The sequence below is a fragment of the Solanum dulcamara genome, chromosome 4 (assembly GCF_947179165.1).
Source record: "Solanum dulcamara chromosome 4, daSolDulc1.2, whole genome shotgun sequence".
Lineage (NCBI taxonomy): Eukaryota > Viridiplantae > Streptophyta > Magnoliopsida > Solanales > Solanaceae > Solanum > Solanum dulcamara.
In genome coordinates, this window is record NC_077240.1 from 75,931,786 (window position 1) to 75,952,932 (window position 21,147).

The 21,147-nt window shown below is 35.7% G+C and overlaps 1 long non-coding RNA gene across 1 annotated transcript; it reads right to left on the bottom strand.

The window, feature by feature from the left end:
* Positions 1 to 18,200: 18,200 nt before the first annotated feature.
* LOC129885111 (uncharacterized) lies at positions 18,201 to 19,615 on the bottom strand. The gene is made up of 2 exons (XR_008766057.1): positions 19,458 to 19,615; positions 18,201 to 18,485 (listed from the first exon to the last, which is right to left on the bottom strand). It is a non-coding gene; the product is annotated as an uncharacterized LOC129885111 (long non-coding RNA).
* Between the last annotated feature and the right edge of the window lie 1,532 nt (positions 19,616 to 21,147).

Here is a 21,147-nt window from a genome sequence, read left to right on the forward strand (position 1 = left end):
GCCCCGACAAGGCTAGTTTAATTCTTTTTGTAAATTTAATAGGATTAGTATTTAGTATAATACACTAACTTTTATTTTAATGTTATTGCCTGGCCTAGGTAGTATAGATTAGTCACTACTCTCTAGATAGATCTGTTGCATTGTGTGAACTGTGAAGCATACAGACCCAATTAATGTTCGTTTGAGGAAGAATCAAGTGTCTTCATCCTGTTGCATACACATCTTTTTTCAGGTAAACAAGACTTATGAGTGTTGGTATACATCAGGAATATCTAAAGTGCACATATATCATGCTGGCTTTTTTGAATGCGACTCAAAAGATCCATCAACTATTGAGATGTTTATTCGATATTTAATCTTGTGAGTATTATTACTTTAGTAAAATATTGTTGTTGTTCCTTCATCTTTAATGTGTTCATGATGTGATAAAAAATACACCCAAATGTTAAGATAACCAAGTAATAGGCTCCCCGCGGCTTAGTTCAAGTGACAAAGAGGGACTTGTGACCTAGCCATGCACGTGGGACTAAGCCTAGTATTTAAGTGGAGAAGAGTAGAGGGGCAGGCTCAATTTCCCTGAATTTAGAAGGTTGTGTGTAATGAACCTCAAAGTCATTTTCGTCTTTTCCTATCTTTTTAGCGTTTAGAGCTTTCCTGTAGGGACCCCAAGTCATTTATGACTTATTGACACTGACAGTTCAGTCGCCTGGTCGTTCATTTGGATTTTATGCCCGTTATCCTGCTTTTGTTCTTATTTATCTAACTTTGTTGAGCAGGAATCTAGCTGATGCGGTCTTTTGGGCCTTTATGTGATATCTGTGTTTACTTCTGTTAGTAGGTAGTCACTTAGTCGTCCACCTTCATAGTGTGTTATCATGTTTAGGTTCTGCGCTAGCGCCACCAAGTACGTTCTTGGTTTCCCTGCTTGTTTCCTATCTTCTTCCTTCCTTATATCAAATGTTCTTATAGTAGGATTCGGTATTATTCTTATTAGGTACTTGTGATATATACTCCTTGCTTACTTGTGATATATACTCCTTGCTTACAGGTTCTTTATACTTGTTTTATCTTTGAAGCTCATTTGGTTGATACTTAATGAGTGTCACTTGTTGGTACTCATACTACACTCCTGCACCATGCAGATCATAGTACGGATTTTCACTACTGATTTGAATATCGTGCAAAGCAGCCCTTGGATTTTGGAGACTTAGGTGAGCTATTGGAGTTTGGAGCTGCCTATCAGCATTTCATCTGCTTTTATGATGTTTGCACCACCCATGCTCCTCCTTTTGAGGATCAATGCCTTATATCAAGTGTTGGTTGTGTTTCTCTGAACTGCCCATTTTTCTAATCCACATTGCAAGGCTTCCAATTCGGTCTGCTAATAAGTGGTGAACATAATGCATTTCCTGATTCCCAGATATGATCGTTAAAGTTATCTGCATGGTTAGTGTAACACCCCCTAAAATTTTATTGATTCATGGATCCTTTCATTCATGAAGTCCAAATGAATTATCAAAGTTTTCTATTTAATTCAAGCATGAAACTTTATGGATTTTACATATCATGATTCCAAATGCATAGATTATTAAATATTTGAAGTTTAATTACCTATCTTATATTAGCTTATGTTGGCTCTTAAATGCATTGAATTGTTGATTTATCAAAAGTCCTTATATGAAGGCATGAAAAGGTTTTAAAGTATTTTGATCATAATTATGTTCTTTCATTCCTAAAGTATTTTGATCATAATTATGTTCTCTCATGCCTAAAGTATTTTGATCATAATTATGTTCTCTCATGCCTAAAGTATTTTGATTATAATTATGTTCTCTCATGCCTAAAGTATTTTGCACATAACTTTTTATAGATAGTCCAAATTAGGTGATTCAAATTTCTGAGTAATTCCAACGACATAACCTTTAACTTTCATGATGACCATATCTCAAGATTCAGAGGATAAGTAGGTCAAATAAATTAATTATTTCAAGACATGATGTTGTGACGAAATGGAGTATTTGTAGAAGAAAAATCATATCTCACAGTAGGATGCTTCAAATTAGTTGATTCTTAAACGACATGAAACTAGACTTCTAGCTCTACAATTCTTATGAAGACACGAAGTCCTAATGAGGAATTTATCTTATTCAAATGCAGCTCCGAAAAAGGATATTCCGTTAAAAGAAAGCACATTTCACCTACCATGAAAAGATCTAGAACCATTTGACATCATCCATGACATCAAAATTCTCCATTGAATTTTCAAGATAATCCTTTGTAATTATTTTTATTTATGGTTTGGTCCCTCCTCCACACCTATAAATACCCATCTTATTTTTTCATTTTATTCATCAAGCTTTCTCAAGCAACTCTTCTCTCTATACACTTCTTTACTCATTCTCAAATGTAGTTTTAGTTTTAGTAGTATAAAAATACTATTTCGGTGATTCTTATACTTCGGGTAGTACACAAAATACTCCGGCGAGGAGAAAAGGCTAGGAGTTCAAGAGTGTTCCAATTTGGAGTAAAACTTCGGATTTCAGGTATGTACGTCCATTCATAGCATTGGATTGAGTTTGTCCATGCACCCAATATCCAAATTCATCGTAATTGAGTTATAGTTGAGTTTTACCCTGATTCTTGAATTTTAAATGAGTTAACTCTTCTTCTATTGAGTTAGATATATTTATGTATTGAGATTATTATTATTTTTATCTCTCATATTATTGGAATTATTGTTCGTGGCTACTTTCCCATGAACCCTAATTGATTTGATGTTCATGAATATTTTTACACGTGTTTTGAGTAAAGATGTTGGCTTTATTATTCATTGACAAAAAGAGTGATTTGAATTAATACTATATATGTATTTTATTGAGTTTTGAAAGATCAAAATAATTGAGTTTAAATTTATTTTATTCTTTGGATTAAATGGGTTTTTGAGTAAGATGTTTTCATGAGATGTAAATGATGTTTTTGAAATATAATGATTGATGAGAGGTAATGAGATGAGTCTGATGATTTAAATTAAAGTCCAATGAGACTTGATGATGAGGTTAATATGAGCACATATTTTGGGAGTAGTATTGAGCACCGAGTTGGGTAAGAGTTTAATTGACTCAAACCCCAGAACTACGTAGCCAGCGTAGGATGGAGGTTATGCCTCTTAAGTCCCAAAAAGAGGACTTTGATGATTGGATCCACGATGGTGATGTCCTTTACCCTGGCAAGGTATTAGATGGATGTGGCAACGACATCGTTTTGTTGTATCATCACTAGCTCATAAGTGACGGTTGTCAGTTAGAGAAACTCTCAACTAAGTAAGCATTGCTTATTATTATTTTTAAATTTGCATTACATATTAATGTTGAGATGATGTTGAGTTCTGAGCTGAGTCTTCCTAAGAGAAGTTTCTTGATATCTATCCTTACTTTCCTGTCATTTTACATACTTGTACATTTCACGTACTGAGGTCATTCAACCTGCATCGTTTTATGATGCAGATACAGGTGTTAGAGATCCTCAACAGGCGCATCGTTGAAGATCATTATTTTTCAGCTATTTGATGAGTCCTTGTATTCGGAGGAACTCTTTATCCTTTTATTATTGTTGAGTATTATGTTTCTTTTGAGGTAGCCATGGATATGTCATTGGCACCGTCTAATAGTATTAGCGGCTTCGTAGACAGAGTTTAATGATGTAATTGGAGTAGTTCTCCTTTGAAACTACTTCTTCTAAGAATTTCTTTCTTTCATTTGATGTTGATGATGGAGAGTCCACATAAGTATTCTTATTTTCACTTAAGTCTTCCGCTGATGAACGAATAAGTAATGAGACCAAGTGATTCTCTCAAAGGCCAGAGATGATTTCTAAGTGCCGGTCACGCCTAGGATACCCTCTCGGGGCGTGACAATTAGGTTCTGGATACTCTCCTCCTACTGCACTTTAGTCTCCCTGGTCAATAACACAAAGGTGGAAAATATATCATTTCCTTAATTTTGGCCATGCTTCCTAACAATAATCTACCTTTGTGTATTATACATAGATCATTTGGTACATATATAGGATTGGGTGGGATGCCCCATTGTTATTGCCATCCAGTCCCGTTCAATGTTCGTGTTTTTTAAAGAAGTCGGGTTGTTGAAATATTTTCAATGCAGTTAGAAATAATTAGTTTTAATCATAGAATTAATTCTCTCTGCCTCACAAAGGTAGGGATAACGTCTGCGTACATCCTACTCTTCTCATTTATGTGATTACACTGGCAATGTTATTGTAATCATTCAATTAATCAACCAAAGTCTTACCAACACTTGTCAAATTTGCCTAATTAATTTGAAATTATATGTGCAGAAATTAAAATTGAGAAAACCTTATGTAAGTAAGATCTATATGTCTCAAGAGAGATTCTACTCATTATCTATATTATCAATTGAAAAGGGATTTTTAAAAGAAATCAATTATAAAATAATATTAATAACTTGTATCTTAAAAGTAATAATTTTAAAGCGTATTTAAAATTTAAATGTATTTAATATCTCTTATCAAAGTAAATATAATTGAACCACCTCTCTAAGCAATAAACTAATTTTGTATTGCTTTTCTACTCTGCGTGTTCTTGTAGTTCTATCAGAAAGCTTCTCCCCTGTTTTAATGGTAGTATTAATTACAATTTTATAGTAAAATAAAACTTTGTAGATTAAAACTAATCAGTAGTTTCACAATTGAATAATTAGAGACAATAATTAATATAATTATATTCTTTAATTAAACAAATACGAACCAAAAGTATTGAATTAAAAATTAATCTTATTTTTCTGAAGAATCGATTTTTATAAGGGTGTAAGATAAATCTCAAAAACCAATATACAAAGATATAAAAAAAAATTGTTAAATTATATCATAATAATGGTGTCCTCAAAATAACAAAAAAGAACCCATATATATATATATATACGGCTAAGGCCATAAAACAATTCCCTCCTAAATAGGGATGATAATAAGACGGGGGCATGCCTAAACCTTTGTGAGGAGGAGCCATTTTGGAACTATGCAGGTGTGAGGCAGGACGGGACAAACTGCTTTTCTAAAATAAAATTTTTTTGCTGGTGGAAGCAGATGCATATCAACTCTTTTTCTTCATTAAGTTTATGAGTAATTACACCATGAATTTGTATTTAAGCTTTTGAATTTGATACTTATGCAATCTCTTTTTAGCTTTTCTTTAATTTCTGAACACTATTGTTTATATGAAAAACTTAAAATATGAGCTTTTTATTTATTTAATTATGACCCAATTGTATCTAAACAAGAAAAGACAAATAAATAAGAAGTATATAGAGGCGTTGTATACAAAGTTTGGGTTTGCCAATGGGAGGAAAGGAACTACAATTAGAGCGGTCAATATGGGCAGGTCCAGCCCATTCGGACTATTCTATATAGGCTTTAGAGTTTTATGGATCAAGTCGGACTAATTTATTATTTTCACGGGCCAAAAAATATTCACCTGAATCCATAACTACGTGGGCTACAGGCCACATCGGGTCAATTCAATCTTTTTAAAAGAATATATTTTTAATAATTTTAATTTTAATTTTAAAATACTAACATAAATATCGACAAGATAATATTACATGGTGTTTACTACTTATTAACCAAGTTTTAAATCTATAAATAAAATAAAATCTATAAATACAATAAGCTTAATAATACTTATTAAGTTTGGCTTCAAATAAAGATTTGGTTTTATAACTTCAATCTGAAGTCATTGTTATTTTATATAAATATTTTGGATACAATCATACAAGATTATTTTTTTTATATTTGAGTGTTTGAACTTTGTAATATTCAGTTTAAAATTTTAAGTTTGGACTCCTCTTGCAATTTTTAGTATTCTATTTTATTTTTGATAAAATTACTTAAATTTCATAGTGAAAAAGCTCAATTATAATTTATCCCGACTTTTTTGATAATTACCCGAATTCTCTTTTTTTCTCAGATTTCTGATACATACGAATGACGCTGATACATTGCGATTTGATACATAAGTACTTTTCATTATACATCGCTAGTTGATAAAATCAAACATTGTAATATCAATAAAACTTATAAATCAGCTTATAACACTTAATATATCATGAACACAACAAAAATAGCAGTTAAACTTATGTTTTACAGATACATTGTGTGTTTGTTTGTATCAACTAGTGATGCATCATGAAAATGACTTTTGTATCAAATCGCGATGTATCAGCATCATTCGTATGTATCAGAAGAGGAATTTTTGAAATTTTTACAAATGGTAGAGAATAATTAAAAATATAGGAATATAAGGTGTGTAATTTGATGATTTTTCCTTTATTTTTTACTTATTTTTATTTAGCCACGGGCCGACCCAACCCACATTGTTCAAGGCCTACAAACTGGTGGACTTATTGGGGCCTGGCTGCAAAGCCTTATTCTTAATTGAACTCTAAAATTTTTAATACAACCCTATTAAATTACGGATTGGATCAGGCTGAACTAACGAACCTAATCCTTATTGACGTCTCTAAATACATTACTCAGCTATAAATAAATAGAACAAAAATCATAAACAGGGAATTTATAGTTTTTTTTAATATAAACTAATAAAAAGTTAATACAACATAAAACAAAATAAAATAAAGGAAGTAACAACTAGTCAAATAACAAACAAATCAATTGTGCGTGAATGAAGGGCAATGTGGAAACTTATGAGGGAGATCGATGTGCCTAGAAACTTCGTACAAAGACTACACTTTGGGTTATTAATGGAATATTTTTCTATAGATACAAAAATCAAATTACTTTACTTTACTTTACTACTATATAGAAAAGTCTAGCAAGCAGGTATTGTCAATATGTTTGCTTCCCCAATGAGGGCAATATGGTCATTTATGGAAGTAGTTAGAATTAGACACCTCTTTAGCGATGTGCCTGATTCTAGCTGAGAGTATTTATGAAATTTATGTATTTTTTTTTATTTTAATTCGTTTGTCTTACTTTCTTTTGTAGTCTGTTATATATTTGAAACTTACGTAAAAATATTTAAATCACAATAATTAACAACTTAAAAAATTTAAACGATATATATTTGAAAAGTAAAAAATAGCTTGAATTAATTTTACAAAATTGATACAATCCGATCAAAACATGCGATTTACATACAAATTTCTTACCATATATAATCCGGTCAAAAATCTTTTAGTTTTCCTATTGGTAAAGGATACACTACTCGATTTTGTATCATCATTTTTTTTCTCTTTTCCCTTTTATTTTTTGAAAATCAACATTTCGAAATATTAAGGGTTCATTTGGAAATCGATAGTTTTTACTTTATTTTAAAAATCAATTAAACATAGAATTGTTATAAATTTTTAAAATTTAACTTGAAGTTGGATTCTAAAAAATATCTGAGATTCGAAAAACTTTCAAAAGGTTGTTTTTATAAATTTTCACTTTAAATCACTTCACAAAAATTTATAAACAACTCAAATTTCTATTTATATCCAAAAATAATTTCAATTTTTATAGTCTTTTCGTGAAAGGATACACTACTCGATTATATTTAATTATATGCTTTTCTTTTTTACTACTTTAAACCCTTATTTTGTAATTCTTCATTTTTCCATTTTATTTCTTTTCCCTTTCACAGAGAATAAAGACAATTTTCTTTTGGAATAACTGATAGCAAGTGTTTTAGTTTTCACAAAAGGGTCAAAAATATTTTTGTAGGTGGATAGTCCATTTATTTTTTAAGTGGGTAAATTGTCCATTAATATTTTTCTCCACTTGTATATATGGCTATAAATAGAACCTTATACTTCAATGTAAAAATATACACAAAAGAAGAAAATTTCTACTACTCTCTCTATATTAATACTTTCTTTATATTTTCTTGTTCTTCTTCCTTTATAAAATTGTCAAGTTAGTTAGTTTATAACACGTTATCAGCACGAAGCTCTAATTTTTCAGAAAATTAACTTCTATATCAGGTATATCTACTAAAGAAATTTAATTTTTAAGTTGTCTTTGTTACTTTCAAATTAATTTTCATCATGTCAAACTTGTCAAAATTGGAATTTGTGGCACTTGATATTTCTGGCAAGAATTATTTGTCATGGGTACTTGATGCTGAAATCCACCTTACCGCTAAGGGTCTTGGTGATGCTATAATTGAAGGAAATACAACATCAAGTCAGAATAAAGCAAAGGCTATGATTTTCCTTCGTCATCATCTAGATGAAAGCTTGAAAATTGAATACTTGACAGTGAAAGATCCACTTGATTTGTGGAAAGACTTAAAAGGGAGGTATGACCACCTCAGAGCAACGGTATTGCCAAGGTCTCGTTATGAGTGGATGCACTTACGATTTCAAAATTTTAAAACTGTAATTGAGTATAATTCTACTGTATTTAGAATAATTTCCCAATTAAAATTATGTGGGGAAACTATAAATGATGAGGACATGTTAGAAAAGACACTAACTACTTTTCATGCCTCTAATGTAATATTACAGCAGCAATACCGTATAAAGGGTTTTAAAAAATACTCTGAATTGATCTCATGCCTTCTGGTGGCTGAGCAACATAATGTCCTATTAATGAAAAATCATTAAACCCGTCCCACTGGAACTGCTCCGTTACCGGAGGCAAATATGGTAAAAGCACATGGTCAGTCTGAAAAAAGATAAAATAAAAATTATGGCCACAATAATGTGCGTGGACGTGACAATGATAGAAGACGATTTAATAATCATCGTGGTAGTGGTCAACATAAAAGGGAGAACAATATCAGTTCTCAAAATGGCCCTTCAAGAAGTAACTGTCTGTTACGCCCCGGGAGGGTACCCTGGGCGTGGCCGGCACTCGAAGGCCATTTCTGACCTCCGAGCAAACCACCTGGTCCAGTCACACATTCAATCAATCACATTCTCTTAGCGGAAAACTCAATTAAAGAAATACTATTCATATATAGGGCCGAAGGCCAAACATTTACAACCCAACAAGACAATAAAATAAGACTCCTCAAAATAACAGTTCGACCTCCCCTCCTCCAGTCTATGAAGCCTCTATCAAAGTCTAAGAGGTGCCAATGACAAATCCATGGCTACCAACAATCAAAATAAAGGAAATGACAACAAAACTGTACAAGAAGGCTCAACATCCTCCGGAAACTAGGAGGACTCACCAGCTAGCTGAGAGTGTATGTGGATCTTTAACGGGGCACCGGTTGATGATCTCTAGTACCTATCTCTTCATCATGAAATGATGCAGGCCAAATGGCGTCAGTACATGGAATATACGAGTATGTAAAATGGCCGAATACAACGAATATTAAGGAAGAATTTATCAACTCAGAAGCTCAACTCAAGAGGAATACCAACTCAATCAAATGTCCTAAGTCTAAACAATAATATGATTTAGACGGGACCAATCACATACAATTCAACTCAATCTGACTCAGAGTACTATCAAGACCTATTTGGGAGTTTCTCTTATCCGACAACCATCACTTATGAGCCAGTGAAAGTACAACAAACCGATGTTGTTGCCGCGTCCGTTCATACTTTGCCAAGGTACGAACGAATTAACAAATCATGGATCCAATCCAACCAGGTCCTATAATGTCAGTACAAATCTCTCGGGGAAGCATCCGACTTTAACGGTTCCATCCCCCTTACGTTTGGCGATGCAGTTATTAGGTTCGAGTATGGACTATACTCTTGCCCAATTCGGTGCTCGATACTCCTCCTAAGACTCAATGCTCATAAAACTCCATCCAATCAACTCAATCAAATCACATAACAAGTCTTATTACAACCTTGTCAACTCATCAACTCTATCACAATTGAATCTCTTCTGATCATACTATCCGATCAATCTCAATCATATCTTCAAAAGAAATTTAAATGCACATATATAACAACCTCTAGATATAATCAATCATTTCCTCCATCCATATGAGAAATCTTTGAGACTCATCACAATTTCAAGACTTTAACTTTACATTTTATAATAAGCAACATTTTAAAGAAATTAGCATCCTTTATCAAAATCTACATAGTCAAGAAGATACAACAACAACAATAACAATCCAGTGAAATCCCACAACATGGGGTCTGGGGAGGGTAGAATGTACGCAGACCTTACTCTTACCAAGGTAGGACGGCTGTTTCCTAGAGATCCTCGGCTCAATAAAAGCATAAATGCATAAAAAATGTTAGATAAGAATAGAAAATTAAAAGTTTTATGAAAAAAACAACAAACAAATAACGGATAGATAACAAATAAATACAAATAACAAATAACGATTAAATAAATAATGAAAGCGTCAGAGGTAAAATTGAGTAATCAAAGCATAGAAAGTAATAAATAATAATAGAAATAACAGAAATCAGAAGTCAAAGCGCAAGAGATCATAATGCACTACTACGCCTATGAATAGAGAAGAATAACGAGACTATGAACTAGCCTTCTACCCTAATGTGGGTCCTCCACACCCTCCTATCTAAGGTCATGTCCTCCGTAAGCTGTAACTGCGCCATGTCCTGTCTAATCACCTCTCCCCAATACTTCTTCGGCCTACCCCTACCTCTTCTGTAACCATCCATGGCCAGCCTCTCACACCTCCGCACTGGAGCATCTGTGTCTCTCCTCTTCACATGTCCATACCATCTCAGTCGCATTTCCCGCATCTTGTATTCCACTGAGGCCACTCCTACCTTGTCCCGAATAGCCTCATTTCTAATCCTGTTGCTTCTGGTGTGCCTACACATACATAGTCAAGAAGATCAATAGAACATATTTAACAACCCATTTTCATCAGCTCATACTCTGTCACGCCCCGAGAGGGTACCCTAGGCGTGGCCAACACTCAGAAACCATCTCTGGCTTCCGAGAGAACCACTTGGTCTCATTACTCATTTGTTCATCAGCGGAAGACTTAATAATACTAATGTGGGATTGTCATAATCAAAGGAAAAATAGATAATTCTTAGAAGAAGTAGTTTCTAAGGAGAACTACTCCGATTACATCATCAGACTCTGTCTATGAAGCCTCTAATACTCTTAGATGGTGCCAATGACATGTCCATGGCTACCTCAAAAGAAACATCACACTCAACAATAATAAAAGGATAAGGAGTTCCTTCGAATACAAGAAGGACTCACCAAATAGCTGAAAAGAAATGATCTTCAACGATGCGCCTGTTGAGGATCTCTAACACCTGTATCTGCATCATAAAACGATGCAGGTCGAATGATGTCAGTACGTAGAATGTACGAGTATGTAAAATGGCAGGAAGGTAAGGACAGATATCAAGAAACTCCTCTCAAGAAAACTCAGCTCAGAACTCAACATCATCTCAACATGAATATGTAATGCAAGTTTAAAATATAATAATAAAAATAATAGTAATAAACAATACTTACTCATTTGGGAGTTTCTCTAACCGACAACCATCACTTATGAGCTAGCGATGATACAACGAAGCGATGTCGTTGCCACATCCATCCAATACCTTGCCAGGGTAAAGGACATCACCATCTTGGATCCATTCATCAAAGTCCTCTTTTTGGGACTTAAGAGGCATAGCCTCCATCCTACGCTGGCTACGTAGTTCTGGGGTTTGAGTCAATTAAACTCTTATCCAACTCGGTGCTCAATACTACTCCCAAAATATGTGCTCATATTAAACTCATCATCTAGTCTCATTGGACTTTAATTTAAATCATTAAACTCATCTCATTTCATGTTCATCAATCATTATACTTCCAAAAACATCATTTACATCTCATCAAAATATCTTGCTCAAAATATCATTTTCTCAAATTCATTCAAATTCAACTCTTTTACTCTTTCAAAACTCAATAAAATACATATATAGTATTAATTCATATAACTCTCTTTTTATCAATAAAAATAATAAAAAGCCAACATCTTTACTCAAAACATATGTAAAAATATTCATGAACATCAAATCAATTAGAATTCATGGGAAAGTAGCCATGAACAATAATTCCAATAATATGAGAGATAACAATAATAATAATATTAATGCATAAATATATCAAACTCAATAGAAGAAGAATTAATTCATCTAGAATTCAAGATTTGAATAAAACTCAACTATAACTCAATTATAATAAATTTAAATATTGGGCGCATGGACGAACTCAATCCAATGCTATGAAAGCCTTACATACCTTAAATCCGAAGGTTTACTCCGAATTGGAATACTCTTGGATCCCTAGCCTTTTCTTCTCGCCGGAGCGTTTTGTGTACTACCCGGAGTATAAGAATAACCGGAGTAGTATTTTTATACTACTAAAACTAAAACTATATTTGAGAAGAAGTATATAGAGAGAAGAAATGCTTAGGAAAGCTTGATGAATAAAATGAGGAAATAAGGTGGGTATTTATAGGTGGGAAAGAGGGACCTAACAATAAATAAAATAATTATAAAGAAAAATCTAAAAATTTAATGGAATATATTGATGTCATGGATGATGTTAAATGGAGGACAATTTATGTCATGCATGATGTCAAATGCATCTAGATGTTTCCATGGTAGGTAAGATGAGTTCTTTTTAACAGAATACTCATTTTCGAAGCTACGTTTGAATAAGATAAATTCCTTATTAGGATTTGGTTTCTTCATAAGAATTGTAGATATGGAAGTCTAGTTTCATATCGTTCAAGAATCAATCAATTTGGAGCAACCTACAGTGAGATATGAATTTTCTTCTATCAATACTCAATTCCGTCACAGCACTATATCTTGCAAAGATTAATTTATTTGACCTACTTATAATCCGAATTTGAAGTTATGTTCTTCATGAAAGTTGTAGGTAAGGATGTTGTGATTACCCAGAAATTTGAATCACCTAATTTGGACCAACCTATGAAAAGTTATGCCCAAAATACAGAGGCTGTATTATTTTTGTCGAGAATTGAAATACCGACAAACAACATTTTAGGGGTTGTTACAATATCTCCCCCTTGGGATCATTCGTCCTCGAATGAAGATGAAAATAGGAGACATAAAGAATGAATATCATCAATACATCAACTCCGATACTCAAATGGTTAATGACTCAAACTCAAGAATAAACATCGACTCAAAGGTAGAAGTAAGGAATATTACCTTGAATATCGTCATCAGAAGGCATAAATAGATGAGGATAGTTAGCCTTCATATCTTCTTCAGCTTCCCATGTAGCCTCTTCAATAAATTGATTTCGCCATAGGACTTTGACAGATGCCACTTCCTTAGTTCTTAATTTGCGAACCTGACGATCAAGAATTTGAACTGGAATCTCTTCATAACTCAAACTCTCTTTCACCCCAATGCTCTCAGCTGGGACAGCAAGTGAAGGATCTCCCAACCACTTCTTAAGCATAGAGATGTGAAACACGGGATGAATAGCAGCTAATTCTGGAGGCAACTCCAATTCATAGGCTACGTTACCTACCCTCCTCATAATCTGACAAGGACCAATGTAGCGGGGACTAAGCTTCCCTTTCTTTCCAAATCTCATCACACCCTTCATGGGTGAAACTTTCAAGTATACCCAATCATACACTTCGAACTCTAAATCTCTTCTTCTAACATCAGTGTAGGATTTTTGGCGACTTTGAGCAGTCCTCAACCTCTCTTGTATGGTTTTCACCTTCTCCATAGCTTGGTGAACCAAGTCTGGTCCAATCAACTCAGCTTCACCAACTTCAAACCAACCAATTGGTGATCTACATCTCCTCCCATACAGAGCTTCATAAGGAGCCATTTGAATACTCGAATGGAAACTATTATTGTATGCAAACTCAATAAGAGGTAAATGATCATCCCAATTACCTTTGAAGTCAATGACACAGGCTCTTAGCATATCCTCCAAAGTCTGTATTGTACGCTCTGCCTGGCCATCTGTTTGCGGATGAAAAGCAGTATTAAGGTTCACTCTTGAACCCAAGCCCTTCTGAAATGACTTCCAAAACTGAGCAGTAAATTGAGCTCCCCTATCAGAGATGATAGACAAAGGAACTCCATGCAGTCTAACAATCTCTCTAAGATACAGTTTGGCATAATCCTCTGCAGTGTTCGTAGTCTTAACCGGCAAGAAATGGGCCGATTTGGTCATCCTATCCACAATTACCCAAATAGAGTCATGTTGTTTGCAGGTTCGTGGTAAACCGGTAATGAAGTCCATATTGATCATTTCCCACTTCCATTCCGGTATCTCTATATTCTGAGCCACTCCACAAGGCCTTTGGTGCTCAACTTTAACTTGTTGGCAATTTGGGCACTTGGACACAAACTCTGCTATATCTCTCTTCATTCCACTCCACCAGTATACTTCTCTCAAGTCATGATACATCTTTGTTGAACCTGGATGGATGGAATACTTAGAATTATGGGCTTCTTTCATGATTCTCTCCCTAATACTATCAACACTTGGAACACATAATCTTTCTTGATATCTCAACACTCCATCTCCCCCTTTGGTAAAAGCCATTACCTTCTGCTTGTGAACCTCATCCTTCAGTTGAAGAAGAATAGGGTCCTGATCTTGATTTTCTTTCACCTCTGCAACTAGAGATGATTCGGCTCCATTTCGTACTATTGTACCACCCTCACTAGAGTTAATAAGTTGAACTCCCAAATGCGCAAGTCTATGCACTTCCTTTGCCAACTCCTTCTTTTCCTCTTCCACATGAGTTGTACTCCCCATAGATAACCTGCTAAGAGCATCAGCAACTACATTTGCTTTACCTGGGTGGTAGAGAATGCTCATGTCATAATCCTTTAGCAACTCTAGCCATCTCATTTGCCTCAAATTCAGCTCCTTCTGGCTGAATACATATTGTAAGCTCTTATGGTCTGTGAACACATCCACATGTACACCATAAAGATAGTGACGCCAAATCTTAAGAGCAAATACCACAGCTGCCAACTCAAGGTCATGAGTGGGGTAGTTCCTCTCATGAGTCTTAAGCTGCCTGGAGGCATAGGCAATGACCTTACCTTTCTGCATCACTATATATCCCAACCCAACTCTTGAAGCATCACAATAGATTACAAAACCATCCATTCCTTCGGGTAGGGATAGTACTGGAGCAGTAGTCAATCTAGCTTTCAACTCTTGAAAACTTTTCTCACAAGCATCAGACCATTGAAACTTAGCCTTCTTCTGAGTCAGCTTAGTCAATGGTGAGGATATGGATGAAAATCCCTCAACAAACCTCCTGTACTAACCAGCCAAACCTAAGAAACTCCTTATGTCGGTTGGAGAGGTGGGTCGGGGCCAGTTCTTAACTGCCTCAATCTTTTGAGTATCAACTTGGATTCCATCCCCAGATATAATATGACCTAGGAATGCTACAGACTCAAGCCAAAACTCACACTTTGAAAACTTAGCATACAACTCCTTCTCCTTAAGAGTTTGAAGGACAATCCTAAGGTGATTAGCATGCTCACTCTTACTTCTAGAGTAGACCAAAATATCATCGATGAAGACAATTACAAACGTATCTAGGTATGGCTTGAATACTCGGTTCATGAGGTCCATAAAAGCTGCTGGAGCATTTGTCAATCCAAAGGACATAACAAGAAACTCAAAATGACCATAGCGGGTTCGAAAAGCCGTCTTCGGGATGTCACATTCTCTCACTTTCAACTGGTGATAGCCTGATCTGAGGTCTATCTTAGAGAAACATGTGGCACCCTGAAGTTGGTCAAATAAATCATCTATTCTGGGGAGAGGGTACTTGTTTTTAATGGTGACCTTGTTTAGTTGTCGGTAATCAATGCACATTCTAAGGGACCCATCTTTCTTTCGCACGAATAGGACAGGAGCGCCCCAGGGTGAGACACTTGGCCTAATAAACCCCTTATCTAGGAGGTATTTCAGTTGTTCTTTCAACTCTTTCAACTCAGTAGGAGCCATCCTATAAGGAGGAATGGAGATAGGTTGTGTATCAGGAAGGATATCAATACCAAAGTTTATCTCTCTATCAGGAGGAATTCCGGGTAGATCCTCAGGAAAGACTTTAGGAAACTCATTCACAATGGGAACTGACTCAAGAGATGGAGTCTGATCATTAATATTTTTGACTCGAACTATATGATATATACATCCCTTAGAGATTAATTTTCTGGCCTTAAGGTAGGAAATAAATTTACCCCTAGGGACTACAGAATTCCCCTTCCACTCTAAGATAGGCTCGTTTGGAAATTGAAACTTGACAATTCGGGTCCTACAATCAACCGAAGCATAACAAGAATAAAGCCAGTCCATACCAAGAATCACATCAAAATCAACCATGTCCAACTCAACTAAGTCAGCTATGGTATCCCTATGATAGATTGACACAGTACAATTTCTATAGACCCTCTCAGCTAAGATAGAATCACCAACAGGAGTAGACACACTGAAAGGATCAAGAAGACACTCAGGAAGGATCTCAAATTTACTAGCCAAGTAAGGAGTCACAAAAGATAATGTAGCACCCGGATCAAGTAATGCATACACATCAAAAGAAAGGACTCGGAGCATACCAGTAACAACATCGGGTGCATTCTCTTGGTCTTGGCGACTACCCATAGCATACAGACGGTTGGTTCCCCCACCTGCACTTGAAGCTGCACCTCTTTGATTACCTCTATTCTGTGGAGCTGCAGAAGAAAATTGAGCTCTACTACTTCCATCTCCCTGCCTTTTTGAAGGACACTCATTCTGGAAGTGACCTATCTTTCCACATCCGTAGCAAGCATTGGTTCCCACACGACACTCTCCCAAATGGAGCCTTCCACATCTAGCACATGGTGGTTTCCCTCTAGAACCTTGAGCCATACTTAATTGGGACTGAGAACCTTGAGATCGGAAGTTTTGGTGACTTAGAGATCTTTGATCATACCTGGTATTAGGTGTAAAAGTATTTGTTGGGGAAGGTGCATAATTGGAAGACCTTTTCTGAAAGAAAGACTTGTTACCCTTCCCTTGCTTCTGCTCATTCTCATGCCCAACAGACTTAGCCTTCTTGCTTAGGTGTTCTTCTCGGTCCTTTTTCTTATCATCCTCAACCTGCTGAGCATACACCATCAATCTAGAAAAATCCATGTCAGAAATCATTAGCATTGCCTTACATTCTTTCTTTACATGTTTGCCTAGGCCAGAGACAAACTTCCTCATCTTAGACCTCATATGGGGAATCATTTCTGGGGCATATTTGGACAATTGAATAAACTTCAAACTATATTCTTTCACAGTCATACTCTCTTGCTTAAGGTTCACAAACTCCTCAATTTTTGCTTCACGTAGCTCTTGGGGAAAAAAGTTATCAAGAAATGCTCTTTCAAACTCATCCCAAAGAGCAGGCTCTGCATCTTCACCTCTACTTTATTCCCACTGGTTATACCAGACATTTGCGACATCCTTGAGTTGATAAGACACTAACTCAACACCCTCAATCTCTGTAGCATGCATCGCTTTTAGTATCTTCCATATCTCATCAATGAAATTTTGGGGGTCTTCATCAACGTTAGAACCCGTGAAGACCGGCGGATTCATTCTCAGAAAATCTCTGATCCTCGTGGCAGCAGACGGCTCTTGATAACTAGAGCTAGGAGTTGGTGAACTTTGGCTACTATTTCGAGCAGCCACCAACTGGGTGAGCATAGCAATCGCTCCTCGAAAATCATCCTCAGAAGTAGGAGTGGTCTGAATAGTAGGTACTTGGGGTACCTCAGTAGACCTTGCAGGTCGGCCCCTAGTTCTCCGTGGAGGCATCACTGACTGTGGAACCTCAGTGTTGGGAGCGTTCCTCTGACTAGCTGAACGTTTAGGAGGCATGTCTGAAACGTGTAAACGCACGAATTAGAAAGAAAGCTTTTATAGAGTTAAACTCTATCGCACGAACTCAGATTATGAAAGAAGTGAAATAATTCCTAATGTCCTATAGCTTCCTGATTATAAGTGTGGTGCACGACACACCTATAAACAAGACTCTACTAGACACGGCTTCATAGACACCCTAGGACTCTTGAACTCTGTGCTCTGATACCAAGTTTGTCACGTCCCGAGAGGGTACCCTAGGCGTGGCCGACACTCAGAAACCATCTCTGGCTTCCGAGAGAACCACTTGGTCTCATTACTCATTTGTTCATCAGCGGAAGACTTAATAATACTAATGTGGGATTGTCATAATCAAAGGAAAAATAGATAATTCTTAGAAGAAGTAGTTTCTAAGGAGAACTACTCCGATTACATCATCAGACTCTGTCTATGAAGCCTCTAATACTCTTAGATGGTGCCAATGATATGTCCATGGCAACCTCAAAAGAAACATCACACTCAACAATAATAAAAGGATAAGGAGTTCCTTCGAATACAAGAAGGACTCACCAAATAGCTGAAAAGAAATGATCTTCAACGATGAGCCTGTTGAGGATCTCTAACACCTGTATCTGCATCATAAAACGATGCAGGTCGAATGACGTCAGTACGTGGAATGTACGAGTATGTAAAATGGCAGGAAGGTAAGGACAGATATCAAGAAACTCCTCTCAAGAAAACTCAGCTCAGAACTCAACATCATCTCAACATGAATATGTAATGCAAGTTTAAAATATAATAATAAAAATAATAGTAATAAACAATGCTTACTCAGTTGGGAGTTTCTCTAACCGACAACCATCACTTATGAGCTAGCGATGATACAACGAAGCGATGTCGTTGCCACATCCATCCAATACCTTGCCAGGGTAAAGGACATCACCATCTTGGATCCATTCATCAAAGTCCTCTTTTTGGGACTTAAGAGGCATAGCCTCCATCCTACGCTGGCTACGTAGTTCTGGGGTTTGAGTCAATTAAACTCTTACCCAACTCGGTGCTCAATACTACTCCCAAAATATGTGCTCATATTAAACTCATCATCTAGTCTCATTGGACTTTAATTTAAATCATCAAACTCATCTCATTTCATGTTCATCAATCATTATACTTCCAAAAACATCATTTACATCTCATCAAAATATCTTGCTCAAAATATCATTTTCTCAAATTCATTCAAATTCAACTCTTTTACTCTTTCAAAACTCAATAAAATACATATATAGTATTAATTCATATAACTCTCTTTTTATCAATAAAATAATAAAAAGCCAACATCTTTACTCAAAACATATGTAAAAATATTCATGAACATCAAATCAATTAGAATTCATGGGAAAGTAGCCATGAACAATAATTCCAATAATATGAGAGATAACAATAATAATAATATTAATGCATAAATATATCAAACTCAATAGAAGAAGAATTAATTCATCTAGAATTCAAGATTTGAATAAAACTCAACTATAACTCAATTATAATAAATTTAAATATTGGGCGCATGGACGAACTCAATCCAATGCTATGAAAGCCTTACATACCTTAAATCCGAAGGTTTACTCCGAATTGGAATACTCTTGGATCCCTAGCCTTTTCTTCTCGCCGGAGCGTTTTGTGTACTACCCGGAGTATAAGAATAACCGGAGTAGTATTTTTATACTACTAAAACTAAAACTATATTTGAGAAGAAGTATATAGAGAGAAGAAATGCTTAGGAAAGCTTGATGAATAAAATGAGGAAATAAGGTGGGTATTTATAGGTGGGAAAGAGGGACCTAACAATAAATAAAATAATTATAAAGAAAAATCTAAAAATTTAATGGAATATATTGATGTCATGGATGATGTTAAATGGAGGACAATTTATGTCATGCATGATGTCAAATGCATCTAGATGTTTCCATGGTAGGTAAGATGAGTTCTTTTTAACAGAATACTCATTTTCGAAGCTACGTTTGAATAAGATAAATTCCTTATTAGGATTTGGTTTCTTCATAAGAATTGTAGATATGGAAGTCTAGTTTCATATCATTTAAGAATCAATCAATTTGGAGCAACCTACAGTGAGATATGAATTTTCTTCTATCAATACTCAATTCCGTCACAGCACTATATCTTGCAAAGATTAATTTATTTGACCTACTTATACTCCGAATTTGAAGTTATGTTCTTCATGAAAGTTGTAGGTAAGGATGTTGTGATTACCCAGAAATTTGAATCACCTAATTTGGACCAACCTATGAAAAGTTATGCCCAAAATACAGAGGCTGTATTATTTTTGTCGAGAATTGAAATACCGACAAACAACATTTTAGGGGTTGTTACATACTCACATAGAGGCTCATTTTGGGAACTTCTTAACTCAACAACATCAATACATATAGAATCAAATAAATAGGGGACACAATTCATTTAAACTTAGACCATACCAAGAAACTCCATTTTCATGAACATCTAACCTCAAAGCAAGAATAGGGCACATGGGTGGACTCAACCCATGTTTTGGATAGCCTTACATACCTTAGTGAAGACTTGAAGAAACCTTTGTGGTTGGGTCTTCAATGGAAACTCAAACCTTGAAGCTCTTGGAACTTTTCTTGTTGGGGAAGGATTTGGAGAGGAAGAAGAAGAGAGAGAGGGAGAGAAGAGGTTTCTAGGGCTTTTAAAGAGAGAGTGGGGGCTGATGAAATGATCCCAAAATAGTCTAGGGTGATACATATATAATTTGGGGCAATTCCCAAATTGCCCCTTCTTAAAAGTTCTAAAAAATAGGCAAAAATGCACCTGGCGCGATAGTGGCGCATCGTGCCATTGCAGCGCCAGACTGAAATATGCCTAAAACCTGCACACCTCGTAGTGGCGTGCCGCGCCAGAGACCAAACTATTGAGGCATGTTTATGGCGCGATAGTGGCGCGTCGCGCCCTTACAGCGCTAAGGCCAAATTTTCTGGGTTCTGGAAATTTGGCCTGAAAAACTCTGCACAACTTTTAGTGGCGCGTCGTACAAATGACCAAACTACTAAGGCATGTTTATGGTGCGATAGTGGTGCATCGCGCCCTTACAGAGCCAAGGCCATTTCCCCAGCAGTTGCAACCCAGGCCAAAAATGAAATTCCTGCCGTACTAGTTCATCTTAGGATCGTCATATCTTTTGACTCCGAACCCCAAAATTTACGTTCTTGGTGGCGTTGGAAAGAAGACTCAATGACCCTTACTTTGATAGGTCGTGGG